This window comes from Anser brachyrhynchus (genome assembly GCF_964034855.1).
Source record: "Anser brachyrhynchus genome assembly, chromosome: 3".
NCBI classification, from domain to species: domain Eukaryota; kingdom Metazoa; phylum Chordata; class Aves; order Anseriformes; family Anatidae; genus Anser; species Anser brachyrhynchus.
Genome location: NC_137696.1, coordinates 69,722,112 through 69,739,089, shown reverse-complemented (window position 1 = coordinate 69,739,089; position 16,978 = coordinate 69,722,112). Strand labels below are relative to the sequence as shown.

The window sequence follows — 16,978 nt, the reverse complement described above, 5'->3', positions numbered from 1 at the left end:
AGGATTTTATGAAGTGCTTCTTTACACCCGCAATTTTACTGTTTCTTTGCAAGTGATTCATAAATCTTCCAAAATTTTTAAAGCTAAGACATGCAGCCATGCAGCATTGAAATTTCCGGGGATTTTTCAGTATTATGAATTGTCTTCTGTAGTAGATCTGAGGTACCATTCATTTCATATCCCATATTTTTCATATGGGGAAACAAGTACTGTAGCACCATAATGAATTTCTGCTATGCAGAAATATACTGATTTTAACTTACCTGCTTTTTAAACTAAGTTTTTATTTTAGGTGAAGAAAATGTTCAGACATTTACAGGATCTTTTTTTTTTTTTTTTTCCCCCACAAAAAAAAAGACTCTTCATTTGGACACCAGTATACTGTTTCCAATTTCTTGGTCTTTAATATTTTTTTCTATTTTAATGCAAACTTATAATCAATTTACAAGGTTCTGTGGACATTTATAAAAATAAGACAAGCTTTTTTTGTGAAGTGTCTGTATTTCATTGGGTGAGTGAATTGGCAGGTGTCATATATGCCTTCCTGTGTGCACTTGTTGAGAATATGTATTTTGTTTTTTTATTGTTTTCCTAAGTGTGAAATTGCTGAATGTTTTCATAAGCACAGGAGCAAGATTCCTGTCAGAGAGCTCTCTGAATGTGAAAATGGCACAGCAAGAATACAAAGACTCAAGAAAGCATTTCAAGACTGCTGGTAGTTACAATATTCCAGTGCAAGGCACTCTGATAAACCGCCATGCAGAAGCGTTCCCTTACAGCATACTGACACATCAGTGTGGTGACATTAGGAAGACTACAGCAATGCTTGGACGATGATCCAACATGAAAAATATTCATTGCTTTTTGGCCATTTGGAGGGGGATTCCACATAATGCTACAAAAGAGTCACGTTATCAAATTGTTGGGGTGAGATTTGCAATAATCTTGGATAAAGTGGTTGGCTGACCTTTGTAAACTTGTTACTATGCAATTCGCAATTCAATACGCCCACCCCAATAAAATGTCTATCTGTTGGCTTCTTTGTGGAGCTTTTTTTATTTTTATTTTTATTAGGTTTGATTTTTACAAATCTTGTCAGTAAGACTCCTGCTGTCTCAAAGTTCTGGATTTTTTATTTTATTTTATTTTTTTTTACTATGTGAACATTTCAATCAAACCAAATATGACAACTTAAAGAGGTGCAGATGGCTGTCAAGGAGGAGAGGACTGACTGTCTGAATTAACTAGTAGAAAGGGGAGTCTTGGCTGACTGAAGTTCGGCTCTGCTAATTTAGTAATGGCTTTTTACTCAGCCTCAGTTCATGGCTTAAAGTTTTGTGCCTTCCCTGCTGTGGATTGTTACTCTACTAGTGGTAAGCTTTTCTTTTTTCTCTTTTTGTTTTTTTTTTTTTTTTTAAATTTATCCTAAGGAACAACTGTAAATTCCTGCCCCAATTCCCGATTTCATAAGTATTTTTAATTTTATTTTTGACACTGGGGTGTCCGTTATTCATTGCTGTTATTTGACTTTATCTCTCTTGTACAGCTATAAAAAAGAAAGAAAAAGCATGCATTGAAAGGTGAAAGTTAAATCCTTACTTTCTCACAAGCCTTGTTTTTCAGGATCTGAGATTTATTTGCTTTTTCATGCTGACTGACCATCATTCCTGTTGATTCATAACTTAGCTCCTAGTAGCTATGTTGTAAGGTTGGTCATTTAGGTAGGTGTTATTTTGAAAGGAAAAAGTCTTCTGCTCAAGAAAAGCTGCAAAGTCGGGTTTGTCAGCAAAGGAAAAAACGTTGGTCTCATCTTTCACCATGTGTACATCATGAGTGTTTTAGCGTCCAAATTAGAAGCCCGAAGAACTATCAAGCAATAATATGTTAGTTATGATCTTTTTCTCTTCCTTTTCCTTTTCCTTTCTTTTTCTTTTTCTTCTTTTGTCAGCGTTGGGTTGCAGTTAAGGGCAGGTCTTTGATTTTTATTTTTCAGTTTTTCAATATGAACTCTTTTTATAAATGGATTAATTGAACATTCCTTCTCTTGTGGCCAATGGCCGAGATACTCAGTTTATAATTGAATTACATATTTAGATATAGAGTTACAGCTCCATTTCATGCAACTTTTTGCTTTGAATTTGTGATTTGCCGCATATGAAAGGGGAATACCTTCTACAGCAAGCTACTTCCATATGATCCCATATTTCACTGCTATGATGTGCTTACATAGAGGAGTTAACCTCGCTGCTTTAAGCTCATTCCCTTCCGAGGAGCCCTTACAAGTTTCCCAACAGTTTCCTGACAGTTTCCTGACAGTACTCCAAGACCTCACCTAGGTCTCATTTTCTTTACCTCTGGACACAGCTATAAGAAACAGGCTGTACTGTACTACATGCAGTTTGTGTTTCATTCTGCTTATTTTTCTGTTTTCTACATGGAAACATTTTAACAAACCTTCCTGTTGGCTTCTTGGCTGTAATACTCCTGAAAACAGTTGACATTTGGTGGCTTGCAGAAAGTGGAGATGAGAGGTTTCAGTTAACAAAAGTTAACTCTAGTGCCTCCAAAAACCTTGATTGCAGGTGTTAAGGCAGCCACAAAGCAGAGCACAGCACACAAGATGCCACAATCATTGTCTGTGATGAACACAGCTCAGATAGAGCCTGGACAATACTCACAGTTTGTCTTAATCTCCTGACCAAAAACATTTTGGAAAAGACGCTAGGAGTAATTTTTAGTCTTTGTGAACTGAATGGTTCACAACAACAAAAGACGAATGTGTCACTTTTTGAAACCAGTCACTGGAAATCATTTTCAATCAGTCAGCCTTGTCAAAAATAGCCTATGAAAATAATGCTAAGAAGCACTTTTATTTTGGGAATGGTCTTCACTGCCCCGGCCATCAGATATTTTCAAAAAAATGTCATAAAGAAGGATCCAAAGCCAAAATCTTCAGGATGCTTCCAGTCCCACTGGAGTTCTGGAAGTTTAATTCAGCGTTATTCTATTATTATACACAGCATAATACTCACAAATGAAATAGTACATTTAAATGCTTTATCCAAAGCATTGCCACGTATTTTTCTTTGCTGTCCAGATGCCTCTGTTTAAGTATCTCCCTCGTTCTCTCCTTAAAATCTTTTTATGTTTTGGAGAGGACAGATACTGGCAGCATGTGCCATCTATTGCCACTCTAGCTGGGTGTGAGAACTGGAAAAAATATTTGTCTTCAAATCAACAGAGTACTTTGGACTCAGGAATTTATTTTTATTTTTCAATTAAAACAAGAACATTAGGTCATGATCTAGAATTCCAAAATTAAATACATCTTTCTGAAAACACATTTTTTTTCCTCAATTCTATCTCTGTTTTTTCATTCAAATCTATTTGCCAAATTTGACATACATACCTGCATAGTTTCGGTATGTGTCTGCTTGTACTGACAGGAACACTGCTTAGTTAAAAAAAAAAAAAGACTCAAAGGTATCACTTGCATATTAGATATGTATCTGTTACTTAAACAACAACTTTTAAAATGACAGTCAATTTTTCTACCGAGTCCTACAACACAAAACCACGTTATCTTTTTCAAGAAACATACATACACATATATTATATATATGGTTTGCTGTTTGCTTTCAAATCATTCATTGCTGCTGCTTCGTCACAAATTTTGATTACAGAGACAGTCTCCCAGACCCTGCTAGTAACTAATTGCTGTAACTTGTGTGTGCCTTTGTGAAGCCTGCAGCGTGTCTGCAGATAAACAACTAATTAACACTTTTATGCAAGTGAAATGGATTTCCAATTATTACTGTCTTCCCTCTCCCCCCTGTTTTTCACAGGCATTTTGCTTAGGAATTACGGATGCCTCATTGCTTACCAAACTAGGTAGCCTTGTGTTTCTTCCTCCACCATTCAGAAAAGGCTTAATCAAAGCCAGAGCTGCTGCACCTGCCCCCGTGCTGCTTTGGTTGTGAGAGAAGCCTTTTGAGTGGTAGAAAGAGCTTTTTATATAAAACAAGGGAATCATAAAGAGGGCTGGGGCAAGAATAGCTGTAGCAGTTTATAGTCAGATGTAGCAGTGCCAGGGAATCTGCGGTGAGGTTGGGAGTCTGTAGAAGTATCTCGGGTCACTAGATTAGCTCAGGCGACTAAAGCGAAAAAATGCGACCACGAGCATCCAGTGCGTATGGGTACAACCCAGGAAATACAGAGGAATCTGTAACACGGTGTATTACAAGCAGCAAATAGGTGTAAACTAATCCTGTGACCTGCTTATCTGCAGAAAGCTGGGACTCGGTCCAGCAGCTTTGATCCTCTGAGAAATGAGGGAATGCAGCACCGTGTACAGCTAATTTGGTCGAGTTCACCCGGAGTACAGCTGGAGCCCCAGCGTGGCTGGGCCGCTGACCCCAGCTGCTGGGCAGCCCCAGCTCAGTTCCTCTGTCAGGAGCTCAGGCACCGTCCCGCAGGGCGGGTTTTGCTTTCAGAGCTGTGTGAAGGAGAAAAAATGAAAGCCCTGCACTCCTTTTGCTCCGAAGAGGGACCCACCTCTTTAGCACAGTAGTTCTCTGTTTCCACCAATGTGTTTGGAAACCTTTACAGCATTGCACTGGAGCCAGGGCAACTTCGATGCTTTATTTCTCCAACGCACGGCGAGTATGGAACATATTACCTTACCGGGGAAAATCCTGACTTGTAATATTGCTTTGGCACTTCCCGAGTGGTCTTCATGCGCTGTATCCCAAAGCGCCTCCCAGAGTAATAAATTACGTTACCCGCAACCATTATGACCTCAGTAAGATCCACCTACAGTCCAGAATAGCTGCATGTTACTGTCAGCTAATTAGTGGTGGGATTCGTTAACTGAGGAAGTGAGAGCCAGGAAGCTATCCCTTACTCTCTGTGGTGCTGCGGGATGGCACGAAAGCCATCAAAACAGTCGCTGACAGGAGCTCAGACAGCCCCAGGAGCTCGTTCCTCTTGCCCAGAGGAGGGGCACAGGCACACACAGTCACCCCTAACGCACACCACGTGTGTGGGGTTGTCATCTCGCCCTTCTGCAGCCACGGCCGGAGCAGCCAGCACCTTAAACTGACCTTAAACCCTAACCCTGCATAATCTCTGAACGTGGCCACCCTATCTGACTGCCCAGTCCCACAGCCTGGCACCCTCCAGACTCAGGATAAGGCTCACACAGGGCATGTTCCCGGCACAGCCGGGGGCTGTTATGTCCAAGCACACTTGGTGGCTTAATATAGCACTAGGCAAACCCAGCTAAGCTGTTTGCTGCCTTTCTGTGAGTCATCCAAGGAGCCCTTCTGGAAAAGGAAATCAAATAGTCCATATTCTGATGTGGAGTGAAAAAAGCATTTGTGTTTGTGCGTGCTGACATTGTAAGTGCCTGGCCTTGATGCTTACAAGCCTAAGTGATGGACGAAGAGAGGCTGATGCAGGGCTGGGGGAGAAGCATGCAGCTTCTTGTGCTCCAGAGGAAAAAGCATTGCCAGCAGCACACAGTGGGGGTGATGCTGCTCATGTCCCCCACAGGACACAGCCAGTGCCCCGTGATATCCTTCTGGCTGAGAGTGCCCTTCCCCTGCTGCCAGAACTGGAGCTGAGATACAAGGGGGATTAGGGTCCATGTGAAAGGCAGGCAGAGAGCAGGGCAGGGACAGGTGTGAGCCTGAACAGCTGTCAGCTGCAAGATATCATAGATATGCAAGATATGCTCTGGTGGATTGCTCCCTTCATGATTTTGTCTTTCTGCTCCTTCCCAACTTTTGACACCTCTCTGACAGCCTACAGGGCTCTTTGGTATCACTCCTTCTTGAATTCAGAGTCCATCCACCTCTCTTACCCTCCTTTACTCTGTCAGCAACCTTCCCCACCCTCCCACAGGCAGCAGATACCCAGATCCCTGCTAGAGCATTTGTTTTTTCCACATATTAAAAATGCCTTCGTGCTTTTTCTTCTCTTTCTCCACTCGGCTCCGCACCGCATATTCTGGAAGTCACCTTCAGACTGCACTTGAGTGTTACCTCTATTGCACAGGACCGGGATCACGTTACAGCTTTCCCCTTCTCGCTGAAGATGTGTGCTCTGATTTGAACTTCTCGAGAGTTCAGGGATGTTTGGAATCCAGGCTTTTGGCTTGGGTGCCTCTTGGTGCCTCGTGTCAGCATCTGGGAGCTGATAGAAGTTGTTTGTGGGCTGGGAAGCTGGACCTGCAGGATGGACGTGACAACAAATTTAAAAAAAAAAAAAAAAAAAAAAAGGAATCCCAACAAATTAAATCTGGTCCCACACTAAACTATGTGGCTTTTTTAAGCACTTTCTGGAGCACCAGCAGGGCTCACCTGGCTGCTGGAAATCCCAACAAGCACATGGATTCCGGGGGGCTGAGGCCACGCACCCTGGCCTGATGGTAAAGGCTTTCACGGTCTCGCTGGCCCTGCAAGGGACCAGTCCAGGAGAAGGTGGTGGAGATTGTCACAGAGAGACAACACCAGGCTCCCCAGGGATGTAGTCATGGCACCAAGCCTGTCAGAGTTTAAGAAGCATTTGGTCTATGCTCTTAGTCACATGGTCTGAACTTTTGGGTAGACCTATGCGGTGCCAGGAGTTGGACTCAATGATCCTTATGGGTCCCTTCCAGCTCAGGATATTCTATGATTCTAAGGGAGAAGGCGATGGGCAGAGCCAGCATTTTGCTGTCACCAGGGCAGGGTCGGACAGCTCAGCTTCACCCCCAGCTCAGGACCCAACAGGCACGTGGGAGGAAGAGGAGACACGTTTCCACACACCCTTCAGGCTGCGGGCTGCGGGCCCCTTCATGCAACGCCAGGCTGGGTGCCGTGAGGTGGCTGGAGCGCTGCTGCCCCATGAGGTGCTGGCCCTGTGCCCCCAGCCCAGGTGGTGTCCGTCAGGATGCTGAGCAAGCACCTGCCAGCCTGAATGAGCAGAGCTGCAGTTTTCTCTCCTCCTGCTCACAGGAAAAGAAAGCTTCCTTCCTGCCCCTTTCCTCGTCAGAGAAAATAGGCTGCCGAGAGACTGCCCAGAGAAGGCAGAGCACACCGGCGCCCACATGGAGCTGTTGCACCACAGGCTATTTTTAACCTATTTTTAACCTATTTTTGTTGTACTCTGGCAGCCGCATCCCCTGCTACTTTCTTTCTTCTCTGTGTCTCTGTATGTCTTTGCAGCTCCTTCCTGCTACTGTGAGACGTGTGAACTATATATGGCCTGGGAAATCTGCGGCAGTCAGTATTTTTAACCCGCCCAGGCCCCCAGTTTGCACGCTGCTGTGACGCAGATTACCCAGCTTTGCAAGTTTCTCATGGGAATCCAGGGTGCCCAGCAGCAGCCTGCGATGCTCGGGTGTTTATTTTTTACCCTCATTGACACAGCCTGTCAGCCCCAGGCTGACATCTCGAGACCTGGGAAGCATTAGCCCTTGTGCTTGCACGGGCAAGGGATGAATCCTGGCTACTGCAGATATGTGAAAGGAGGTGGCTTTTCCATCTGGCCACTTGTCACCGGATCACCTGGCAGGCTGCAGGCAGACAGAAGTGCTTGGTGCATAGGCTGCCCTCTTGCACGTCTGCTCTGCTCAAAACGTGCCAGGAATATGAGTGATGAAATCCTGGTCAAGATACATCCAGCGTACAAAAGACTGAATAAAAACGTAGGAGGAAATATTTGGGAGTCAATCCTTTGAGGAGCTCCACTTGCACAACAGGACTTTGTTCTTGTCCTTTCTTCCACAACTAAAATTCTCCCTGAGTAAAAAAAGTGCCATTGAGGGCAAGAAGTTTCCATATAATTTTTTTCTTGTTGTCACTTTCCAACTTCTAGTTTATGTTCAACAGAGAGAAAGCAAAAGGCTGTTTTGAGACTCCATGCTGGAAACATCCTGTCCAAAAGCATTCTTCATGCATTTTCACTGTAAGAGAAGGCAGGAGCCACTTACGTACAGCATGAAACCCCATCCTTCTCATGGTGTTATTTCTTCGTTGAAGTTCTTTGATAATGTTTTAGTCATTTGCAACCTTGTAAATTAACAGTCCTTATCAAAGTTTCTTCTGCGAAGAAATGATTTCTCTCTTTTTCTTTTAATGTTTTTGATGCATAGAGACTCAAATTAAATAACCGCTACCTGAAGTACCTTGTGCGTGAATTTACTACTATAGAAGAATGAACATGCCTGCCAGCATATATTTGCACATATCTCTCTGTTCCTGTATAAACATGTGCCTTTATCTGCTATTGTCTTCCGTATTGAGTTTCCTCAGCAAGCATCATAATTCTGGGGGAGAGGAAACAATTCCCAGTTTCCTCTAAGCCTTTGGGATGCAGGCGATTCTCATAGAATTCAGTGGGCTTTGGACCAGGCCCTCCTAAAAGCTAATTTTATTTGAGACATTTGATTCTAGGTTCATGAAAGCAACTGCAATTTGTGAAGATTATCTGTTCAAGCTTTAAGGATTTACACAGTTTAAGGAATGCTAATCAGTGTTTATATGGTAATAATTTGACCCCTGTACTGCTCCATTCAATTTATTTTAATTGCTAATAAGGCAGAATATTTCAGTCTGCCAAAAAGTGAAGGGTCCCAGTTATTAGCAGAAAACCCCTAGTTTTAGTACGGTTACACTAGGCAGTGTAACCAAGGTCTCTATTGGACTTGTGCAGGAAAGCCTCTTGTCCAGGAAACTGTTTTTCATGGTTGATTAACTCCTTGGATTTATAAGCGTTCAGGTAAAACAACACTGAGGACAAGAGTTTAGGAGGATTAAAAGAAGGTGTGAGATGTCACCAGTGAGGGTACCTGACCCCAGCAGGTGAGGAACAGGGGACAGATCAGTCCTTAGGGCTGTGCTGATGAAAGCTACCCCTGAGAACGACATGGGTGCACTGTGGTGTTAATAAAATGCACTCCCAGGTTAGTAAAGAAAATTCAGGATAACATTCTGTCAAAGGTGGAATACAGGATTAGATAAAGAAAGGATTTTATCTTGCTTGGGAAGTGGTGATTTCCAAGTGATATTTGCTCACGAAAACTGAAGTTTTTCTCACTGTATTGTAAGTTGCCTCTAATTGTCATCTTTCTATCAGAGAAGCCCTTAGTTTAAGCACACATTATTTTGGGATCAAAATGGTTTTATCATTCCAGAGATACTTTCCCAAGTGTTCCCATGACATGGAGTGGTCAGTGGACTTTTAATTCTGTGGATGCCAATTATAAAACAAGGCACAAGAGGAAGTTCATTTCTGGGCAGAGAGAGCACATCGTGGGTGGCCGCAGACGCCACAAAGCCTAAGACTTCAGCCACCTGAGAAATTAAATAATGAACCCTGACTGAGGAAGCTTGTGGGCATTACATCATTTGCACATAAAAACAAAAAATAGATTTATAGGGCACACGGGTGGCTGTGACATCACCAGCAGCCAATCTAGAAGCCTTAGCTACATCCAGCAGTCTAATGCCCTTTAATACCAGTCTTTGTAGACGGGTATCCCGCAGACCTACCTCTCTGCTTCGGGTGTCTGCTTTTCAGTTGTAGCTGCAGATTGGCTGTGACACGTTGACTCCGGGCTGAATTGCCTAAGCCGCAGCTGCGTGGAGCGTGCTTCGCATCGGAGGCATAGGATATGTGCCGAGTGTTTTTCAAAGCAAGCGTAGCCCTGGAGAGATGAACCGCTGCTGCAATTTTAATGGGGATTGGGAACCGACTAAAGGGGTTTCTGGAGATCTGATGTGCTTGAGATATTTTATTACAGTGGTACTAGCTGCTCAGAAGTGGTGATAGGAGTACTCTGGTTCATAAATTAACCTAAAGAGTTTCTAACAGCATGAGAAGCAATTATCTGAAAGAAAGGATTGCCTGCTACGGAAGCCAGAGAGCAGTGCCGGACAGCATCCAGCCCGCGGCCAGCGGTGGCAGATGGCATTGCTGCAGTGCTGCTGCTGGCAGCAGAGGGAGGGGAGCCCTAGGACAGCCATGGAGTGAAGGAGGAATGGTGGGGGAACCACGAGGTTTCCGGAGAAGGGGCATCGTCAGGCATGGGGTGGCTGCTAGTGATGAGAGGAGGGAGGTGGGAGGCACTGCAGTTCTCGGGGACTGTGGTTGTTTCTCCACGCACACAGAGAGCAGCTGTAGGGTCCACGTGCAACATGTCTGTGCCACTTTAGGCTCTACACAACTGTGTCCTCTCCCCAAAACACACCCTTCATCTGAGGGAGCGTGCTGGACCACGACAAGCTCATATTCCTGAAAAAGCCCCCCCGCGCACTGACCCCCGGCCGTCTTGCTGAAAGCGTCTCCGAGCTTTCTTTAATTAAGACTTTGATTTGGGCTCCAGCAAGAGAAAACAGACACGGTCCAGTTCCAGCGCCCAGATCCCCGTGCGCTGCCGATGCAAACCAGATGTCACGGCTGGCTCGCGGCACGCTCGCCGTGCGGCAGCCATGGCCTCCACCCGCACGCCACCGCAGGGCAGCAGGCAGGGCCCGCCCCGCTCGCTGCTGCCGGGATGCGTCTCCCCCTCACAGTTAGCCTCAAAATGCGTCCCCTGTCCTTTGATGTCCTAATGCCTCTCTCCTCACAGTACAAAAAACAAAAAAAAAAAAAAGAAAAAAAAAAGAAAAAAAAAAAAGAAAGGAGGAAATAGAAAAAGGAGTGTGGTGCCAAGGCCTGCGGGTGCCCCGTGGGGCCTGGCGGCAGGCCACCCACGAACTTGCAGGGTGGCTGGAGGCTGGCCCAGGGACAGGCGGGTGACACACGTGTCTCAGGGGGCCAACTGAGCGGCCAGGACATGCTCAAAACAACGGGATGTGAAATAAATGACTTCCTCCTGCCAGGGCTGCTGCTGGGTCACGCAGGAAGGCGGACAGGATTATCACCGCAGGAAGGAGAAGATGCATTTGCTGGTTACAAATTTTACAGGAATAGATAAAAGAAAAGGCTTTTCCTTCAGTTTTTCTGAACTTCCTCCACCTGCCTTCATCCTTTTTAAATAACCATCATGAGGACCCATGAATCTGGGGTCACAGTCCAGTGACCAGGGCAGGAGGACACAGAACAAAGTGAGGTGAGGGTGAGCAGTGCTGAACCCAGCTGAGCTGTGCAGGTGCTGCTGAAGCCATCCTGGTGATCCTCCAGAGGCTTTCCAGCCTTTCCTCCAGGTTAGAGCTGGGGAACATTTTCGTGGTAGACGAGGTAGCTGTGAGTTGGGCTGCTTGTACATACAGGAACATGGCAGAAGAAGATGGAATTTGGGACCAAACTGTGGCGGAGGTGTCTGAGGCAAGAAGAGACTGACTAGCAGCAGGCTGTGGGGGCTTCACCCCTTCCCTGTCTTTCCTTCTCTTACCCACTCCAGCACCATGTGATGTGGGCATGCAGACAGCCCATACCCCATTAGATGGAGGTTGGCGTCACTGTCTGTCTCACTGACTGTGACCTTGATGCTCCAATCCTGGTGTTGCCTGCATCCTTTTAAAGGCTACAATTCATTTACTTGGAAAGGTTTCATTGGGCTGACCTGCCTCCATCTTCAGAAAAAGCCCAATCAGTTTCCTCATCACTTTTTAACAATAAATTCATTTTCACCTGGCTCCAGTTGATGTCAGCAGAACCACCGGTGCCCGCAAGAAAACGAAGTAGTTTGTAGGATCCATAGGGAACGCAGGAATACAATGCCAGCAATAAGTAACTGCATGTCTCGCCATTGCTGGGTAATCTATGACAACAGAAGTGATGCAGACTAATGCCTACATGCTGGAGTTCTGTAAGTGCCAGTTGTGCCTTCAGAAGCTGCAGTAGGAGCCTGTCCACAGGCAGGTGTGCTGAAATCCTAGAATTACTGTCAGGGAAATCCACTGGAACACTCTTGTCATGCCTTAAAATATTTCTTTCCTAGATTATGATGGATAAATTGAAGCATGAGGCTAATAAGTCACATCTTACCCAGTCTACTTTAGGCTTCCATATGTAATAATGACTTTTGCAGGCAGACAGGTTTAGGTTTTGGTAATGGCAGTAAATTTTCTGTGATTGTATCTGTATATGTATGTGTGACCATGGCTGTGTGCCTGGAAGGTGTGAAGCATGCGTGTGAATGTGTGCTTGCTACAGGGGATATTTAATGGAAGCAGTGGCAATAACAACAGGAAAGAGAAATACCCTCTAGGTGAAAATTAAAGAGATCCACCTACATAGCTACACGTACACACTCTTTTAGGGATTGTTATTATGCATGTTGTACCCAGGCTAAAAAATAGTTGGTTGCATCTAACCTTATAACCAACTAACCTTATACAAATAGAGAAAAACACCGGGATTTTTTATTACACTTACCTATAATTCTTTGATATGTGTAAGAATGGTTAATGAGTAATTCTTGGACCAGTAAAACTTGGCTTATTTTAGAAGTTTACTTGTCTTACCAATGTAATGCCTTCTACTTCTAATTTAACACTAAAAAGACATACTTAAATATACATTTTAAAACTCCCTTAGGCCAAGTTACTTGGATTTATGAATTAGAAGCAAGGACATAACACGACTTAATTCAGGCTCCAGATATGGTTTAGCAAGCTTCTTGAGAAAGTCAATATATTTGTAAGAACAGCCTATGGCTCACAGAGATCTACAACTTCCATTGATTGGCAAAATAACGTAAAATCCTAAGTGGTTTTGTTTGTTTGGTAGTAGTGTTTTTTTGTTGTTGTTGTTGTTTTTGTGTGTTTGTTTTATTTTAATAACATATTGTAGATAATGTGTCCCAGATCTGTTGCACCCCATCTTTATTTCTATCCAAAATTCGTGTTTCTGCAAATCTTTTATTTTGTAGTGTGACTCCTTTAGAAAGAAGCATGATAAAAGAGAAAAGTGAAACCCTCGTACCTTCTAGTTGTCAGAGGTAAAAAATCTTAGTTTTTATTTTGCTATATGGAGCATGATTGCCTCACAGAACAGTTTACTACACTGAGCTTTCTTACATTCACACTCTCTTTGTCTCTGTTTTTCACTTTCTGTCATGGGATTGTTTTAGAATTTCCTATTTTCTAAAAAATCTGTATGTTGCAGACATGAAACCCTACCTGCACCAAAACAAACAAACAAAAAAACCCACAAGCTGATTTTTCTTTTACAAGACACATAAAAGTAATTCAGGGACAAATATGCTGAGCAGTTACAGTATCACTGGAAAAAAAAGTGATGTTTTACACGATAAGAGGTAAATTAAAAATTAGTCACAAACAATACTCACAAGAGACACTTGCAGAACTCCTGTGCAGGTCTGCTTGAGGATCAGGCAGAGGACTTCACCTCTGTGCTATCCCAGTCTTGAGAGACTCCAGCATAACCTGAGCAGCTCAAAGTTTCTGTTTTCCATGGCATGAGGAGAGGTAGGAACTGGCTTTATGACTCCAAACTGAGGAAAATGTTGAAGTGTGTCCCAAATTAAGCATTTGAATCATGTTACAAGTCAAATGTTCATACAGAACTGTTTTACAGTGTTTGGCTCATAATATTTGGTATTTGGCCAAATGCATAAATTAAAAATAACTTATCCTGACTCCTAAGGACACTTTTTTTTTTTTTTCTTTCAAAGTAGGTATAATTTATATTGCCCCAAAGACCTGTCTTTAAGACATGCTGATTCAAAGTGTCGCTTCTTTTTCACAAATAGGATGACACAGGAGGTTTCGCTATGAATCCACTGTATGAGCACCATTGTACTTAGGTCACAGCCTGTACAATGACCGTAATAGAAAAAAAGACTATTCTCCAAGGTTTAGGGAGAACAACTGCTTCTAAGACAATTCCCCTTCAAAGGCTGTTAGAGTGGAGAGTGTCTGCTGGTCTTCTTAAGCCAAGTAGAGTTGCTCAAAAGTCTCCAAGGGCAGTGCCTCACAGCTGCCCAGGAGGGGGGGTTGTCCTCTCTGTTACCCTGGGCAGTAGCGTCGGGGCTGAGGACCTCTTTGCAACGCACAGTATAAGCAGCATTACTGCTACTGCCAGCTGTGAGGCTGAGCAGACCCCATGGCCAGCGTGGAGGTAGCTCCTAGGATGCTCCAGCAATGGCTGGGAACCCCGAGCTAACATGCTCATAGCACCAGTGTGCTGTGTTTTTTTGTGTTTTTATTTTTTTTCTCTCCCAGTGAAGACAAGGCACAGTACAGAATGTCATCCAGGAGGATCAGCCCAAGAACATCATTCCCCTGAGAACTGAATGGCCTTTTGAGCTAGACAAGTGCCTTTGGCTGGAAGTGCCCTGGCAAGCACATTACCAGCAGTCCGCTCCCACACTGGCAGTGGGACCATCGTTAACAGGACAGCCCCCTCCCCCTGCCCCCTGCACGTCCTGCTTTAGGCTTCGTTGTAATAGAAGTAAGCTTTAAATTCTTTTCAGAGTTAAAATAATTTCCAGATCTTGAAAGACAAGAAGATGAGAGACCAGAGTCTAGTAACTAAGGCAAATGCAGCAGCAGGATTTGCTTTTGCCCCTTCTTGTCCTTGAGCCTCCACCTGAGCTACAGGGACCAGCTCTGAGAATGAAAGCCCACTTCTTTTTCCACCACTGCTTTGTATCAGCTGAGCTCTCTCTGAAGGGACAGGGGGAAGGCAAAACAACTTCAGCTACTATTATGCTTGTTACAGGGATTTTCAGAAACTTGAATGGCTGTTTCTTCACTCTATAAATTGCCTTCTATTGCCAGCTTATAAATTACCAGTATTATTATACCTCTCCTTTCAACATTGACTATACTCTTTGCCCACTGAAATGAAGATGGAAAAATAGGGGGAGGCACAAACACTGTTTTCCAAGGCCTGTTCTCATGTTCTCAGGATTTTGTGCCCAATAGCTTTCTACTCAGTGAGGCATTAAAATGCTGAGCTTTCAAGCCAGTAAGTTGCAGAAATGATCCGCTAGTCCCCTCGGCACAGAACGAGTCTGTCCAGCTGGACTGTTTCTACATATGCTGTCAGGCAGAGAAAGATGTCCACCAATTGTCACCTCCTCCTTTGGCTTCTGAGGCAACTCCGCATAATTCACTGAGTGTGCATAGATGCTGCTGGCACTCACAGCAGTGCAAACATCAGGGAGGAAGGCAGGCACTACCAGAGGAAACAGAGCATAATGAGAGCAAAGCTTAGCACCCTCCCACATATGTGTACACACGCACACATGTATACACCCGCGTTGTGAAATATAAGAAAGGAGGAGTGGGAGGGCAATGAAGCATAGCGGGTGTCCAGGGAGAAGGGGCTTGACTGTTGTGGCTTCTTTTCAGCCGCGAGGATTTAATGCAACGTTAATCTCTGGTGCTCTTGACGTCTCTGATCACAGTGGTCTAATTGCATTCGAGTCGGCGTTCCTAGCGCAAACATCTATTTTCTGTGGGAGAATTGATTCCACGGGAAGAAAGACGCTGCATCTCAGCTGGATACTGATTTTTATTCTCCAGTTAATTAAAGCAGAAAACTCTTTCCACCCTTGAATGACAGGAACGCAAAAAAAAAAAAAAAAGCTCAGGGATCACTGAGGTTGTTTTTAATTTGTTTGATTTCTGGCATTTAAAAAGAAACATAAAAGTTACCAAATTCAGTATATTAAAAAAAAAAAAAAAAAAAAAAGGATATTTGAAGACAAGGAAAAGATTTCAAATAGATTATCAGCCAGCTGCCTGAGAATCAAACCCTCTGATACTGATATCAGCTGCAAAGCTAATGTGGCTCAGCAGCAGCAAGCGGCAGTTTCTCTGGATGGCCACAACCTGGTACCTGTTGCTGTAATCACATCACGTTCCCCAACTTATCGAGGACCAAACTTATCCAGGACCAAATACTTCACAAAAGTCACCAGCAAAGCCCGAGGCTCCTACCTTGCCTTGCTGTGCCATCTGTCTCTGCCAGCAGTAGGCTTGCACTTCCAGGGCTGTGTGCTGATGCAGCTGCTGTGTTTTGCACAAGGTGTAGGTGCTTTTTCTTTAGAAAAGCCACTGTAACGCTTGGAAACACAGGTTTGCAGCTTCTTTTTAGCCACAAGGGTGCTGACCAGAAGTATGACTGAAAGAAGACCTCAGGCCTTTTAATTCTTTTCCAAAGCAGTACTGTTGTCCTGTAAGTTTGTCATTGCCATTGAAGAAAACAGAACTGTAGGGTCTAATTTAAGAGCAGGCAATATGTAGATATGCTGAGCTGTCAGACAGGATGAGAGAAAACCAGCTACTATGATTTTATCTTCCTAAAATGTTTTTCTCTGCCTACTTTTCAAAAGGACAGCTGTAAGGCAGCAAAGCTGGATGTCCATCTAGCTATGACTCTGACCCTCTGCTCTTTGAGAGAGCTCGTGGCAGTGGACTTTGGAGTTAGGAAGCTGTGCCCCTACTTCAAGGGATGTGCTACTCTTCTGCCCTGTTTTTTGTGCAACATGCTCCATGATCTCAGACATCAATACATTTCTGCTGCATGTGAGAACTGATGAGCAAAATGAAATTTCCTAGCACCACTGAAACATGAATGGTAACTGCAAAATCCCAATGGAAGGAGCAACTTATTGGGAATATTATACGGCAATAACAAAACACTAGTACTTGTCTAAACCATAATCTTCTTCTTTGATCCAAAATATTGCTAGTAAACATGGTTTATCCATCAACACGGTTGTTATGCATGGCTGACAGTGGAAGTCAAACTGCTGGAAAATATCCTCCATGCGTGCTAAATGGCAGCTATGTATAAGGTAAAATTGTTTATTGTTGAAACAGTCATAGAAAAATGTCCAAATATTTATTGTCCAGAAAAATGTACTTATTACAATGTATTTACTGTGCAGCTTAATGTTGTTTTAGTATGGTTGTGTGAATAGGATGTAAAGCCACATGGAAAAAAGTTCAAACAAGACAAAAAAATAGTTACTGTATAGAATAAATTGAGAGTGCAAAATCATTATTTCTCC

The 16,978-nt window shown here is 43.8% G+C and overlaps 2 long non-coding RNA genes across 2 annotated transcripts; both read right to left on the bottom strand.

Annotated features, from left to right (window-relative positions):
• Nucleotides 1-521: 521 nt before the first annotated feature.
• Nucleotides 522-4,410, bottom strand: LOC308192759. Its single transcript, XR_013949120.1, has 3 exons — nucleotides 3,606-4,410; nucleotides 3,410-3,451; nucleotides 522-2,980 (listed from the first exon to the last, which is right to left on the bottom strand). It is a non-coding gene; the product is annotated as an uncharacterized lncRNA (long non-coding RNA).
• Nucleotides 4,411-5,341: 931 nt separating this feature from the next.
• Nucleotides 5,342-13,774, bottom strand: LOC308191962. The gene is made up of 3 exons (XR_013948427.1): nucleotides 13,283-13,774; nucleotides 9,537-9,691; nucleotides 5,342-6,230 (listed from the first exon to the last, which is right to left on the bottom strand). It is a non-coding gene; the product is annotated as an uncharacterized lncRNA (long non-coding RNA).
• Between the last annotated feature and the right edge of the window lie 3,204 nt (nucleotides 13,775-16,978).